Source organism: Castor canadensis, chromosome 5 (assembly GCF_047511655.1).
Source record: "Castor canadensis chromosome 5, mCasCan1.hap1v2, whole genome shotgun sequence".
Classification (NCBI taxonomy): Eukaryota; Metazoa; Chordata; class Mammalia; order Rodentia; family Castoridae; genus Castor; species Castor canadensis.
In genome coordinates this window covers 51,581,277-51,598,743 of record NC_133390.1, presented here as the reverse complement: position 1 = coordinate 51,598,743, position 17,467 = coordinate 51,581,277, and the positions used below count along the sequence as shown (strand labels likewise).

General features: G+C 36.6%; 1 pseudogene; it reads right to left on the bottom strand.

The window, feature by feature from the left end:
• LOC109679867 (AP-2 complex subunit beta pseudogene) overlaps positions 1–12,698 on the bottom strand; it is a 106,951-nt pseudogene extending 94,253 nt beyond the window's left edge.
• Between the last annotated feature and the right edge of the window lie 4,769 nt (positions 12,699–17,467).

Genomic DNA, 17,467 nt, shown 5'->3' with positions numbered 1-17,467 from the left:
AATTTGAAAAAGCAAAAGAAGAAGTAAAGGAAACCATAGAAGCACTGTGTAAACACCAAAGTGAAACAGAGAACACGATGAATAAACAGATAAATGAACTCAGGACAAAAATAGACAACATTAAAGAGGAAACCACCCAGGATATGGAAAACCTCAGAAAAAAGAACAAAACAGAACTGCAAAACAAAACAGAAGGCCAATCCAGCAGAATAGAACAAACAGAAGACAGAATCTCAGAACTTGAAGATGAAATGGTAATTAAAGGAAAAACCGATGAACTATTAATTAAACAACTCAAGACCTGTGAAAGAAAATGCAAGAACTCACCAACTCCATCAAAAGACCAAACTTGAGCCTCATGGGCATCAAAGAAGGCGAAGAGGTGAAAGCGAAGGGTATGCATAATATATTTAACAAAATAATAATGGAAAATTTCCCAAATCTAGAGAAAGATATTCCCATACAGAGGCAAGAGGCCTCCAGGACACCAAACAGACCAGATCAAAATAGAACTACTCCACGGCATATCATCATTAAAACAACAAGTTCAGAAACTAAGGAAAGAATATTGAAGGCTGTAAGAGAGAAAAAACAAGTAACATACAAAGGTAAACCCATGAAAATCACAGCAGACTTCTCAACAGAAACATTAAAAGCAAGAAGAGCGTGGGGTGAGATCTTCCGGGCACTGAATGAAAACGACTTCAACCCCAGGATACTCTACCCAGCAAAACTATCATTCAAAATAGATGGAGTAACAAAAGTCTTCCATGATAAGCAGAAATTAAAACAATATGTGACCACAAAGCCACCACTACAAAGGATTCTTCAAGGGATTCTGCACACAGAAAGTGAAACCCAACTTAACCATGAAAAGACAGGCAGCACCAAACCACAGGAAAAGGAAGAGCAAGACAGTAGAGAGTAACCTCAACTTAGGTATACACTATCAAACCTTCAAACAACTAAGACAACTAAATGACAAGAATCACCACATACCTATCAGTACTAATGCTTAATGTTAACGGACTTAATTCACACATCAAAAGGCACCGCTTGATGAAATGGATTAAAAAGAAAGATCCAACAATTTGTTGCTTACAGGAGACCCATCTCACTGACAGAAATAAGCATAGGCTAAGGATGAAAGGATGGAAGAAGATTTACCAAGCCAATGGCCCCTGAAAATAGGCAGGAGTAGCAATACTTTTCTCTGACAAAGTAGACTTCAAACCTACATTGATCAAGCAAGATAAAGAAGGACATTCCATACTAATAAAAGGGGAAATAGACCAAAAGGAAATAATAATTATCAACCTGTATGCACCCAATATCAACGCACCCAATTTCATCAAACATACCCTGAAAGACCTAAAAGCATATATTAACTCCAACACAGTGGTTGTGGGAGACTTTAACACTCCATTATCATCAATAGATAGGTCATCCAAACAAAAAATCAATAAAGAAATCCAAGATCTAAAATATACAATAGATCAAATGGACCTAATTGATGCCTACAGAACATTTCATCCAACTTCTACACAATATACATTCTTCTCAGCAGCCCATGGAACCTTCTCCAAAATAGATCATACCCTAGGACACAAAGCAAGTCTCAGCAAATATAAGAAAATAGAAATTATACCATGCATACTATCTGATCACAATGAAGTAAAAGTAGAACTCAACAACAAAAGTAAAGACAAAAAGCATGCAAACAGCTGGAAACTAAATAACTCATTACTTAATGAAGAATGGATCATCGATGAAATAAAAGAGGAAATTTAAAAGTTCCTGGAAGTCAATGAAAATGAAAACACAAACTACCGGAACCTAAGGGACACAGCTAAGGCAGTCCTGAGACGAAAGTTTATAGCCATGAGTGCATATATTAAAAAAGACTGAAAGATCCCAAATCAATGACCTAATGATACATCTCAAACTCCTAGAAAAAACAAGAACAAGCAAATCCCAAAACAAATAGGAGAGAAAAAATAAAAATAAGAGCTGAAATCATTGAAATAGAAACCAAAAAAACCATACAAAGAATTAATGAAACAAAAAGTTGGTTCTTTGAAAAAATAAACAAGATGGATAGACCCCTGGCAAACCTGACTAAAATGAGGAGAGAAAAAAACCCAAATTAGTAGAATCAGGAATGCAAAAGGGGAGATAACAACAAACACCATGGAAGTCCAGGAAATCATCAGCGACTACTTTGAGAACCTATATTCAAATAAATTTGAAAATCTTAAAGAAATGGACAGATTTCTAGATACATATGACCATCCAAAACTGAACCAAAAGGAAATTAATCACCTGAATAGACCTATAACACAATATGAAATTGAAGCAGCAATCAAGACTCTCCTCAAAAAGAAAAGTCCAGGACCTGATGGATTCTCTGCTGAATTCTATCAGACCTTTAAAGAAGAACTGATACCAACCCTCCTTAAACTGTTCCATGAAATAGAAAGGGAAGGAAAACTGCCAAACACATTTTATGAAGCCAGTATTACACTTATCCCAAAACCAGACAAAGACACCTCCAGAAAGAAGAACTATAGGCCAATCTCCTTAATGAACATTAATGCAAAAATCCTCAACAAAATAATGGCAAACTGAATTCAACAACACATCAAAAAGATTATTCACCACGACCAAGTAGGCTTCATCCCAGGGATGCAGGGGTGGTTCAACATACGAAAATCAATAAACGTAATAAACCACATTAACAGAAGCAAAGACAAAAACCACTTGATCATCTCAATAGATGCAGAAAAAGCCTTTGATAAGATCCAACACCATTTCATGATAAAAGCTCTAAGAAAACTAGGACTAGAAGGAAAGTACCTCAACATTATAAAAGCTATATATGACAAACCTACAGCCAGCATTATACTTAATGGAGAAAAATTGAAAACATTCCCTCTAAAATCAGGAACCAGACAAGGATGCCCACTATCTCCACTCCTATTCAACATAGTACTGGCATTCCTAGCCAGAACAATTAGGCAAGAAGAAGGAATAAAAGGAATACAAATAGGTAAAGAAACTGTCAAAATATCCCTATTTGCAGATGACATGATCCTATACCTTAAAGACCCAAAAAACTCTACTCAGAAGCTTCTAGACATCATCAGTAGCTACAGCAAGGTAGCAGGATATAAAATCAACATAGAAAAATCATTACCATTTCTATATACTAACAATGAGCAAACTGAAAAAGAATGTATGAAAGCAAATCCATTTACAATAGCCTCAAAAAAAAATCAAATACCTAGGTGTAAACCTAACAAAAGATGTGAAAGACCTCACAAGGAAAACTATAAACTTCTGAAGAAAGAGATTGAGGAAGACTATAGAAAGTGGAAAGATCTCCCATGCTCATGGATTGGTAGAATCAAAATAGTAAAAATGTCGATACTCCCAAAAGTAATCTACATGTTTAATGCAATTCCCATCAAAATTCCAATGACATTCATTAAAGAGATCGAAAAATCTACCGTGAAATTTATATGGAAACACAGGAAGCCCTGAATAGCCAAGGCAATACTCAGTCAAAAGAACGATGCAGGAGGTATCACAATATCTGATTTCAAACTATATTACAAAGCAATAACAATAAAAACAGCATGGTACTGGCACAAAAACAGACATGAAGACCAGTGGAACAGAATAGAGGATCCAGATATGAAGCCACACAACTATAAGCAACTTGTCTTTGACAAAGGAGCTAAAAATATACAATGGAGAAATAGCAGCCTCTTCAACAAAAACTGCTGGGAAAACTGGTTAGCAGTCTGCAAAAAACTGAAACTAGATCCATGTATATCACCCTCTACCAATATTAACTCAAAATGGATCAAGGATCTTAATATCAGACCACAAACTCTAAAGTTGATACAGGAAAGAGTAGGAAATACTCTGGAGTTAGTAGATATAGGTAAGAACTTTCTCAACAAAACCCCAACAGCACAGCCACTAAGAGATAGCATAGATAAATGGGAACTCATAAAGCTAAAAAGCTTCTGTTCATCAAAAGAAATGGTCTCTAAACTGAAGAGAACACCCACAGAGTGGGAGAAAATATTTGCCAGCTATACATCAGACAAAGGACTGATAACCAGAATATATAGGAAACTTAAAAAACTTAATTCTCCCAAAACTAATGAACCAATAAAGAAATGGGCAAGTGAACTAAACAGAACTTTCTCAAAAGAAGAAATTCAAATGGCCAAAAAACACATGAAAAAATGCTCACCATCTCTAGCAATAAAGGAAATGCAAATTAAAACCACACTAAGATTCCACCTCACCCCTGTTAGAATAGCCATCATTAGCAACACCACCAACAACAGGTGTTGGCAAGGATGTGGGGAAAAAGGAACCCTCTTACACTGTTGGTGGGAATGTAAACTAGTACAACCACTCTGGAAAAAAATTTGGAGGCTACTTAAAAAGCTAGACATTGATCTACCATTTGATCCAGCAATACCACTCTTGGGGATATACCCAAAAGACTGTGACACAGGTTACTCCAGAAGCACCTGCACACCCATGTTTATTGCGGCACTATTCACAATAGCCAAGTTATGGAAACAGCCAAGATGCCCCACCACTGACGAATGGATTAAGAAAATATGGTATCTATACACAATGGAATTTTATGCAGCCATGAAGAAGAATAAAATGTTACCATTTGCTGGTAAATGGATGGAATTGGAGAACATCATTCTGAGTGAGGTTAGCCTGGCCCAAAAGACCAAAAATCATATGTTCTCCCTCATATGTGGACATTAGATCAAGGGCAAACACAACAAGGGGATTGGACTTTGAGCACATGATAAAAGCTTTAGCACACAAGGGAGGGATGAGGATAGGTAAGACACCTAAATAATTAGTTAGCATTTGTTGCCCTTAATGCAGAGAAACTAAAGCAGATACCTTAAAAGCAACTGAGGCCAATAGGAGAAGGGGACCAGGAACTAGAGAAAAGGTGAGATCAAAAAGAATTAACCTGGAAGGTAACACACACGCACAGGAAATTAATGTGAGTCAACTCCCTGTATAGCTATCCTTATCTCAACCAGCAAAAACCCTTGTTCCTTCCTGTTATGGCTTATACTCTCTCTACAACAAAATTAGAGATAAGGGCAAAATAGTTTCTGCTGGGTATTGGCGGGGGAGAGGGAGGGGGCGGAGTGGGTGGTAAAGGAGGGGGTGGGGGCAGAGGGGAGAAATGACCCAAGCCTTGTATGCACATATGAATAATAAAAAAATAATAAATAAATAAAAATTTTAAAAGCTGAAAACCTAAAATGAATGGATTTTACTTTTTTTAAGTTATACATCAATAAACTTGACATTAAAAAAGTCAAAACTGAAGGGAATTTAATAGTACTTCATAGAAGCCAACAGACTGTCTTTAATATAATCACACAGTAAAGAAATGAAGTTGAGTGTGAGTTGAATTTTTGTAATCCATTCACAGTTTATTTTGTTTCTTTTAAAACATTTTTATTTATATAATTTCTTTGATGGTAGTGGGGGTTTGAACTCAGGGATTCATGCTTGCTAGGCAGACACTCTTATCACTTGAGCCATACCTCTGTCCATGTAAGTCTTTTGTTGTTGTTGTTGTTTAGCTTTTCTATTGTTATGTTGTGTTGGGCTACATTGTGGCTTTTACAGGAGTTCTTAAAATGTATCAATATATCATACTTGAATTCATCCCCTCCACCATTCTCCTTTATCTCCCCTCTCCCATTCTTGGAGTAGTTTGATTCACATTGTAGTTCACTTAAACCATTCATGATTTAGACAAATCCTATATGGAATCTATGTATAGATGGAAAAATTATTACGAAAAAAATAACTGCTTATCTCCCAGTTTACCTATGTTACAAATTAAATGGAATTTTACTTAGTACAAGGAATAACCTTCAGTTATACTGTTCACTGATTTTTTTTTTTTTTGGTAGAGATGGTGTTTGCACTCAGGACTTTGCACTTGCAAAGCAGGCGCTCTATCACTTGAGCCAAACTTCCACTCTGTTTTTGCTCTTGTTATTTTTGAAGATGGGATTCTCACACTCTCCCAGCCTGGGCTGGCCTCAAACCACAATATTCCTGACTTTAGCCTCCCAAGTAGCTTAGATTATAGGTGTAAGCCACTGGCACCCAGCTGTTCACTGTATTTTGGTCACTAAAATCTCTCAAACTATCATTTGTTCAAGACTTATTTGTCTTTCCACATACATAAAGCTCCTTTACATGCAGATATTTTTTAATGAACAAAAATAGAATCAATGAATAAACTTTATAAGGAGGGAGATTCCAGTCTTATATTGATACTTTCTTGTTTAGTTAGTTAGTTAAGGAAAGGTTTCTCTAAGTAGCCTAGGCTGACCTTGAACTTTTGATGCACCTGCCTCAACCTCCCAAATGCCGGGATTACAGGCATGTGCCACCATGTTCAGTTTATATTGATACTTTTTTAAAGCAATTGCTAGCTGGCTATATCTGGCAAAATAGTGAACTCCTCATCACTGGGAATGCCCAATGGGAGACTTAAAACTTCCAATCACACCTGCTGTTAGGGAGAGTTTGCCACTGTATGGAGAATTTGTGCAGATGATATCCAAAAAAGTAAATACTAAGACCATATACGTTTTAGTGATGTTTAATTCTCTGTCATCTGGAGTATTTTGCCCAATTTTAGATCATCTGTGAAACAAAATTACTTCTCTATATTTATGCATAGCTATAAGTGTGTGGGTACATTCCAATATAACCATTGTTTTCACATACTGACCAAATTGGTTTGTGAGTTATATATATATATATATATATATATATATATATATAGAGAGAGAGAGAGAGAGAGAGAGAGAGAGAGAGAGAGAGAGAGAGAGAGACATGTATGAGTACACAGACAGGCCAGTTTTCTTACTTTTTTCCATGGCACAAAATGCATATTACTTGTAAAAGAAAGAGAATACTATGAACTATAGCATTTATTTTAACTTTAAATTAATGTATTGTTTTCACAGAAACAGAAAGAAAACAACCATTTCCTTCATAAAGACAGAAACATCTGAAAATCATGTCTTAAAGTAGAACTACTAGTATACCTTAAAGTACTGCATTAAAAAGATCATAAGCAATGAAAGAAAGTCACTTGAAGGAAAGCTCAATAGTTCCTGATCTCAAACAGCCAAAATAGAAAGCAATTTTTAAGAAGGAAATGGTAGCCGTTGAGAAGGCTGCTGTAAGTACCACTGATAGACGCAGCACTGTGAAAGAAATATGAATATAGCCCGGCCTTCCAGCTCCTGAACTTTGCTGATTGCACTATATGGAAAGATGCGTCTGTTCCTCTCACAGAGCAGAGAGTAGCGTGTTTTAGAGGATGCTCAAGGAATCTGCGGGACTCCTGAGGCAGGACTGTTAAGCACAGACTGCAATACATGTCGCTGCTCCCTTGATGCCCTGTGTGTTGCATGCACACCATGCTAATGTGCCTCATACCATCTCTGAAGCATGGAAATTGAAGCTTCATTTACTGCCAACAGCAACAAAATTTCAAAGCTAGAGCTTACTGAAGACAAATGGACACTTTAGGCTGAAATATTGAGCTTTTTCAAAAGCATTTCTTCCCCATGCTGAGGCAAATGTATCTGTTTAAAATACAGTAAAAAAAAAAAGCCTATTCTATAATACTCTTTAAAATGAAAAGAAGAAACAGAGTACAATGAGAGACAAGGGTTCTCGAGGTTTATTCAATGTTAAAAACATACTGCCAGAACTGTACTATCCAACATAGGAGCTATGAGTTGCATGTGATTGTTTAAATTAAAATTAAATTTAGTATTAAAATTAAATACTTAGTTCCTCAAACACTCAGCCATACTTTAGTGCTCTATGGTCAGATGTGGGAAGTGATGGCCATATCAAACAATGTAAATATAGAATATGCCCAAACCAGCAGCCTTCTGTTGGACAGTGTTATTTTATGTTTTTATTGTTGTGCTTGGTCAGGATACATTGTGGCATTTACAAAAGTACTTACAATGTATCAAATATATCATACTTGAATTCGCTGCCCTCCACCATTCTCCTCTTTCTCCCTCCTCCCCTTTCTAGGAAAAGTTTCAACAGGTCTCATTTTTCCATTTGCATTCATGTGCACATAGTATTCACCCTTCCATGCCCTTCCCCAACCTTCTCTCCCCACCCCACACTTGGTACCAAACCCCTCAGGCAGGACCTGTTCCACTGCCCTGTTCTCCAATTTTGTAAAAGAAAAAAAATGACATTTTTGTTTGTTTAAGATAGCTACACAGGGGGTTTCCTTGAGACATTTCCATGCACATATATATATATATATATATATATATTACAACCCAAATTGTTTCATCTCCTCTATTTTTCTTTTTCTTTCTACAGTGCTATTTTAGAGAAAAGCATTCAATGTGTTACCCATGCTATGAACACAGTACAGGGACAAAAGGTGGAATGGAAGCATCAAATACATTTCTATAAGTCCTGCTATTCAAGGAAAGGAGAATTAGTCTCTAAATCCACCTAATACTTTTTAAGTTTACTCAATCATTCAAAAGTCATGGAACAGTAAGCAGATCAAAAAAGGGGCACAAAATAATGAACATTACACAAACAGCAACTGACCAAGGAAGCTACCACTGAAAGTGAGACATTCTGAGCAGCAGAGTACAGGTTATGGCTGATCAGGGACAATTCAAGGAGGCTGGAATCAGTTGTTTTCTTATATTTCGAAATAATTTTTTATGTCCACCTAAACAAAAATGAATCTCTAAATCATTTGAGGGTATATACATATTTTTGAGATTTCTGTAATGGAAATAACCACATAAATGAAGGAATCTCTTTACCAAATTAGCTAAATTGAGAAAAAAAGTAGAAACTTTTTTTTCCCACAGTGACCAAGGAAACTAGATTTTTCTCCACTCCAAAAGGGAACCTTAGACAGAACCCTATAGCTTTTCTAGTTTGTTTTTCTTTTTTTAATTTTTGTTTTTGTTTTTGTTTTTGTTTTTGCAGCACTGGGGCTTAAATTCAGGGCCTTCACCTTGAGACACTCCACCAGTGCTACTTTTGTGATGGGTTTTTTTGAGATAGGGTCTCACAAACTATTTGCCCAGACTGGTTTTTGAACCACAACCCTCCTGATCTCTGCCTCCTGAGTAGCTAGGATTACAGGCATGAGCCACCAGTGCCTGGCTCTAGTTATTTTTAGACAACAAAAAGTCCTGCCCACTATAATAACATACTCTATTGTCTGTTTCAGGCTTCTCCTTGCCTCTTACTGTGAGCATTTTTAGAGAAGAGCTGAGTTAGAACCTCCCTTTTCACTCACTTACCACTCATCTACTCCTTCATAGCACTTTACCAGACTGACTCTACCCACAAACATTGCAGCAGGAAAAGGCAAAGGAAATAAGGGCCAGAAAGTTCTTTGTCTTTTTAATTCAAATCTATCTATCTATCTATCTATCTATCTATCTATCTATCTATCTATCTATAGCTGTATGTATGTTTGTTTTTATATGTATATATTGCATATATTAACTTTAATTTTAAAAAACAAAAGCCCATTTCTAACAGTAGTTTTACCAACAAAAAAGATTTGACATCCAATCTGCTAGTTGGACTGAAAATATTAGATTTCGAAGGTATTGTCTCTTTTATCTAGAGTGATTTGTATGTTCTTCAAAGACACTTACAATGCCCCTAACCTACCACTCCTACCTGCCGAAGCAGACTCCTTCAGCCAGCACTGTCCTATTCCCATTTCATAAGGAAACACTTTTGTCTGGTATTAAAAGCCAGAGATTTGGCATCAGAGCAACAAAAGTAAAAATCCATTCTCTTCTAGTTCTTACTCATTGTGATTATGCAATCATTTCACCTGTTTACACCTCAATCTTCTTACATTAAATGGGGGACATTTAGAAATTATTGTGCATCATGAGATTGTTATGGCATGATAAATAAACAAGCCTGTGCAAAAGTGTTCTGTTTTCTTTTCATTTGTTCCCTCCTTTTTAAACAACTAGTAACCAGAGATAGATGATCATGCTGACAGAAAATATTCTGATTCACTTGCATTATTTCTCCAAACTTGAAGTGTTCAGTATGAAATTAATTGATTTTAAAAAACTCCTTGGGAAAATTCTTAGATGCTATTAGAATTTTAGATGACAGAATAGTTGAGAGGAATAGTAGTGATTTTGTTAACTAATCTTTTGGTAATCCAGTTGCCACAGTTTAAGAGGTTCAAAACAGGCTGTAAAGCTGTTTAAGACATTATAACAAGTCTTTGAAATAAAATTTATCAAGAAAATAAACTAACAAAATGTTTAGCCAAAATGTCTGTTTTATACTTCAAGGATAAGATCATATTAAATCATGCAATTATATATTTCTGAATTAAGAAAACTAAATAATCTTATACGTCAGTAAAACATGCACAAGACAATTGTAGGTTTTAGAGTCAAATGCCTACTTTTCGATCCAAATTCCAGCATCTACCAGCTGTGTGACCTCAGGTAATTACTTTACCTCCCTGTTCCTTACTATTCCCCTGTGAAAGGAAGATAATTCAGCATTTCTCCAATAGGTTTATCTGACAGTTAAAAGAATTCAGGCTCAGTGTGACAGAGTGCCTGCCTAACAAGCACAAAGCCTTGAATTCAAAAAGCCCAATAACACTGGGAGCAGGGGAATGAATCTATTCATTGAAGTATTTGAAAGAATGTCTCACAATTAGAAAGTGCTTGGTAAATGTTCACTATTAGTATCATTTAACAATACCTCTCTGTATGTTAGTAAGATAATAATAGAGGTAAATTTTCATCAATGTATACACATGTGAATAAATGTAAGAGCAATAAAATTTAAAAAAAAAAAGGGAGATTTATGACTCTCCTGTCATGAAATCCTAAAAAATAAGAATTAAAACTGTTTTGGTAAAGCAAACTATAAACATCACTTTTCTATATCAGAAATAGAGTGAATTCAACTATGATATATTGTAAGAACTTTAGTAAATGTCACAATGTACCTGAAGTACAAGAATAATAAAAAATAAATAAAAAAGAAAAATGTTACTCTAATCTTTCATCAAGTAATAGAAGAAAAATTAAATAGTCCAAAGTTGCCATATAAAATAATGGTACAATTGAAAGAAGCAACAAACCACCAACAAAAAAGTCCTCAAATTTGATTTCCATCATGAAGGAAAAATACAGAACTTAAAATCCAATAACTGTGGAACAACTGCAAAAGGTGAAACAGACATGTAATGGGAATTTCAGAAGGAGAAAATGAAGAGAGGCATCAGAGCAATAATCACTGAGAATATTTTCCAAATTAATGTCAGACACCAAATTATAGAACCAGGAAGCTCAGAGAACAAGAAAAATAAACATCTTTAAAAAACTACCTTAGCATAGCATATTCAATTTTCAGAAGACTGAAGATAAACAAAGAATCAGAGAACAAAAGGTAAGAATTATATCGGACTTCTACTTAGTAAACATGAAAGCAAGAAGAGAATAGAGTGAAATATTTAAAGTGTTAAAAGAAATACACTGTATTAACAGACTCAAAAGATCCAAAACACTATTACATAATATCAGCAGATGTAGAAAAACACTTGTCAAGATTCATGACCTGTTTGCAATAAAACCTCTCTCATAATCTTAGGGTAAAAACTAAGACATCTATGAAAAATACACAGTTAACATCATAACTAATAATGAAAGACTAAACATGTTTTCCTTAAGATCAAGAACAAGACAGGGTGTTCACTCTCCTAACTTCTATTTAGGAACATACTTCATGTTCTAGAAAGTGCAATAAAGCAAGAATACATAAACAGCATCCACACTGAAGAAAAAGAATTAAAATTCTCTTAATCACAGAGATGACCATCTATGTAGAAAATCATAAAACATTTCTTCAAAAGCTATTAGTATCCAGTGGGGGCAATGTAACTAATATACCATATAAGCCAAATTGGAATTGTCACTATGAATCCCCTACCCCCTATAATGAATATATCCTAATAAAAACCTTTATGTGAAAAAAAGTTATTAATATAAAATTCTGAACTTAATAAGTTTGCAGAACATAAAGCCAGCAAAAATCAACTAAGAATTAAGGAGGGGGGGTGGAGGGCAACATGGCAGATTGTTGACATCCCTATAGCCCAGCAGCAACTAACTATCCTGTGAAAGAAAGATCAGAGGATCCCAAAAGACACCTACAGGGTGTCTCTCCAAACCCACAAAAAGAGAAGCAATTAACCATGGGAAGAATAACTCGCAGCTCAACAGTATAATCCTCTGCATGCTCAGCAGTAAGTCCTGCTCCTCAGCACACACAGGAACTCAGAGCTCCACCCTCCCCACTGCTACACGACCTACCACCTTCACCCTGGAATGCCAGGTAAACCATACCCCTGTGTAATCAGGACCCGTGGCTCCTGCTGCTCTATGGGTAACAGAAGGTACAAGCCAGCAGGCTTGGTTCTCCTGAGCAAGCAGCAGCGCCACTGCACTGTGCTCTCTGAAGCTGGGGCAGCAATCAGGCACCAGAACTCCTGCTGCCCATGGGCTTGGCTGTCTCATGCCTGCAGCAGCTGCCATGGCTCCTGGTAATGGGTGCAAGCAAGCAGGCCCCAAGGGCTCCAACTGCCTGCAGGCTTGGTTCCTCCTGAGCTGGCAGCAGTGCCACTGTACTGCAGGCCTTAAAGCCTGGGCTGGCAATTAGGCCCCAGAACTCCTGCTTCCTGCAGGCAGCTACCATGGCTCCTGTGGCAAGCAGGCCTCAGGGCTCTTGCTGCCTGTAGACTTGGGTCTCCCATGCCTGCAGCAGCTGCCATGACTCCTGGAAGCCCACACCTCAATCCAAGTAAACCCCAGTGTCTCTGCTGCCTTGTGGGCACCAGACAATTCAAGCCTGCTACTTTACTTCCCCACAGGTACCCTCAACTTGCTACTCAGTACCAGGAGACTTCCCTCCCCACAAAGCATGGAGGCCCAGGACTCCCCACTGTCCCTGACAGCCCTCACTCCCCCATCAAAGAGTGAGAATGCCAGATTCCCCATTAAAGAGTGGAAAGCTACAATCTGTTACTCTGAAGGCAGCACCAGAAGCCCTGTTCCCCCAACATACACAGAAGCCCAGTGCTTCACATTGCACCTCCCTGCAGAAGGGTCATGTCTCTCATGTCTACAAGCTGGAATCTCAGCTACTCTGCTTAGTGGCAATCAGCTACTCTGCTGGTGCTAGGAGGCTTGCCTCCTACAGTGCACAGAGACCCAGCACTTCCCACTGTGACTGCAGAAGAGTTCCATGTCCCCATCAAAGAGTGGGAACTTCAGCTCCCTTGCTGAGTGGAGAAAAGAGGTAATCTGCACCACACAAGAACACTGCAAGGGTTAACATAGCCAGCCAGCGATCAGAGATCAGTATCTCTGAGGAACACTGATGGAGCTCAAAGAGAAAAAACTCCAAACCCCAACTGCAGGGGAGCAACAGATTAAAACCCTCACCAAAAACAACTCCAGATTCATAAATCTCAATACAGAATGAAACAGCAAGACAACTGTTCTCCATCAAATGCCATTTCTACCACTGAGGAGCTAAACACCTGCATAGAAGAAAAGCTATCAAAAAATGAATGCCAAAAGAATAGTAAAAATGATTAACAACATCAAAAATGAAACACAAAACTTAGTATTTGACCTCAAAGAGCATGTGAATAAACAATTCAGTGACCTCAAAGAGAATACAAACAAACAGATGAATGAAATTAAGAAGATTACCCAGGATATTATTCAACAGAAATCCTGAAAAATAATCAATCTGAAATAAACAACTCAGTGTCTCAAATACACATCTTAATTGAAAGCTTGGTGAATAAAATAGAGCAAGTTGAAAACAGAGTATCAGGAATGGAAGACAAAGTAGAGGAATTAGACCAAACAGCAAAAAACCATGAAAGAATGCTAAGAAAATACTAATGGAACATGCAAGATATCTGGGAAACTATGCAAAAACCAAACCTATAGATCATGGGTATAGAAAAAGGAGAGGAGATTCAAACTAAAAGCATTGACAACCTATTCAATAGAATAATAATTGAAAACATCCTTAACCTCAAGAAAGAGTATACCCAGGTTCAGGAAGCTTACAGAACACCAAACCATCAGGACCAAAAAAGCAACACCCTCAGACACATCATAATCAAAACACTCAGCACACAGAACAAAGAAAGAATTCTGCAAGCTGCAAAAGAGAAAAGACAAGTCACATACAAAGACAAACCCATTAGAATAAAAGCAGATTTCTCAGCTCAAACTCTAAACACAACAAGGTTATGGAAAGATACAATTCAGACCCAGAAAGAAAGCAACTGTCAACTTAGACTAGTCTACCAAGCAAAACTATCCATCCTAATTGAAGGAGATATTAAAACCTTCCACAACAAGGAAAAACTAAAAGATTTTGTGACAACCAAGCCAGCACTACAGAAGATACTTACAGGACTTTTACATATAGAAGAAGAAACTACAGTGAGACAGAAAGACTGAAGCAGACCAGTAAACAAGGAATATGTAAAACTAAACAACCGGGGAATGAAAATGACTGGAAATAACAGGCACCTATCAATTTTTTTTTTCTTTTATTATTCATATGGCACCTATCAATTTTAACACTGAATGTAAATGGCCTCAGTGCCCCAATCAAAAGACATAGAATAGCAAATTAGGTTAAAAAATAATACCTAAGCATACGTTGCTGACAAGAGACTCATCTCACTGAAAAAAATAAACACTGGTTTAGAGTTAAAGGGTGGAAAAAAGTTTTCCAAGCAAATGAACCCCACATAAGGCAAGAGTAGCTATACTCATATTTGACAAAGTAGACTTCAAACTAAAATCAATCAGAAGAGACAATGAAGGTCACTTCATATCAATGAAAGGAATAATTAATCAAGAGGAAATATCAAACCTTAACATATATGCTCCAAACACAGGAGCATCCATCTACATTAAAAAAAAAAAAAAAAACTATAATGGCCCTAAGATCACAGATAAACACTAACACAGTGATAGCAGGAGACCTGAATACCTACTGTCAACAATAGATAGGTCATCTAGACAAAAGATCAACAAAGAAACTTCAGAGCTATCCCACACATTAGACAAAATAGACATGGTTGATATGATAGTGGTTTCACCCAACAACTAGGCAATACACATTCTTTTCTACAAGTCATGGAACTTTCTGCAAAGTAGACCATATTTTAGGACACAAAGCAAGTCTCAACAAATCCAAAAAAATCAAAATAAACCCTTGCATCATATCAGATCACAATGGAATAAAACTAGACTCGACAACAAAAGAAACCCCAGAAAATATTCAAACACATGGAGATTGAACAACACACTGCTGAAAAACCAATGGGTAACCAAAGTGATAAGGAAAAAAGCTAAAAAGTTCCTAAAATCCAATGAAAATGAAAATACAACCTACCAGAATCTGTGGGACACAGCACAGACCATGCTAAGGGGAAAGTTTATAGCTATAAGTGCCTACATCAAAAAAAAGAGAGCCCTCCCAAATGAACAATCTAATGATGTACCTTAAGCTCCTAGAAAAACAAGAGAAAACCAAACCCAAAACCAGCAGATGGAAATAATAAAGACCAGGGCTGAGATCAATGAGATCAAAACCAAACAAACTATAAAAAGAATTAATGAAACAAAAAGTTGGTTCCTTAAAAAGATTAACAAGATCAACAAACACTTAGCCAACATGACAAAACAGAAGAGGAAGAAGATCCAAATTAAGAAAATCAGAGATCAAAAAGGGGACATAACCACAAATGATAATGAAATCCAGAAAATCATCAGAGAGTACTTTGAAAACTTAAACTGGAAAATCTAGATGAAATGGGTAAATTCCTAGATGCATACAACCAACCAAAATTGAAGCAAGAAGATATTAACCATCTAAATAGTCCTATTACATGCAATGAAATTGAAACAGTAATAAAGAGTCTCCCTACAAAGAAGATACTGTACCTTATGGATTCATGACCAAATTTTACCAAACTTTTAAAGAACAAATACCAATGCCATTCAAACTTTTCCAGGAAATAGAAAAGAAGGAACACTACCAAAATCATTCTATGAAGCCAGCATTACATTCATTCTGAAACCCAATAAAGAAAATAGAATTATAGACCAATATCTTTAATGCATATAGATGCAAAGATTCTCAACAAAATACTCACAAACAGAATTCAACAACACATCAAAAAGATCATACACCATGACCAAGTCAGTTTCACTCCAGGGATGCTAGGATGGCTCAACATATACAAATCAATAAATATAATACAGCATGATCCTCTCTCAATAGAAGCAAAAGGGTGTTTGACAAAATCCAACACCCTTTCATGATAATAGCTCTGAAGAAACTAGGAATGGAAGTAATGTTCCTCAACACATTAAAGGCTATATATGTCAAACCTAGAGCCAGCATCATACTAAATGGAGAACAACTGAAACTGTTACCCTTAAAGTCAGGAACAAGACAGGGCTGTCCAATTTCTCCACTCCAATTCAATATAGTTTTGGAATTCCTAGCCAGAGCAATAAGACAAGAGCAAGAAATAAAAGGGATTCAAACAGGGAAGGAAGAATACAAACTATCCTTATTGGCAGATGACATGATCCTATACTTAAGAGATGCCAAAGAATCTACTAAAAATCTGTGGGAAATCATAAACTCTTTTGGCAAAGTAGCAGTATACAATATTAGCATACAGAAATCAGTAGCTGTTCTCTATACCAACTACACACAGACTAAGAAAGAAATCAGGGAAACAATCCCATTTATAATAGCCTCAAAAACAATAAAGTACCTTGGAATAAATTAAATAAAAGAAACCAAAGAACTTTCTAATTAAAACTATAAACCACTGAAGAGGGAAATCAAAGAAGACATCAGATGATAGAAAGACCTTACATACTTGTGGATTGGTAGAATCAACACTGCAAAAACAGCCATACTATCAAAAGCAATCTACACATTCAACACAATCCCTATCAAAATTCCAATGAAATTCTGCACAGAAATAGAAAAAAGTAGTTGTGAAATACATGTAAAAACACAAAAGACCTCGAAGAGCCAAAGCAATTCTGAGCAAAATGTCCAATGCTGGAGGCATCACAATACCTGACTTCAAACTATACTGCAGAGTCATAACAATAAAAACAGCATGGTATTGTCCCAAAGACAGGCAGGAAGATCAATGGATCAGAATAGAAGATCCAGACATAAACCCACACAGCTACAGCCAGCTGACCTTTGACAAAGGGGCCCAACCAAACACATGGTG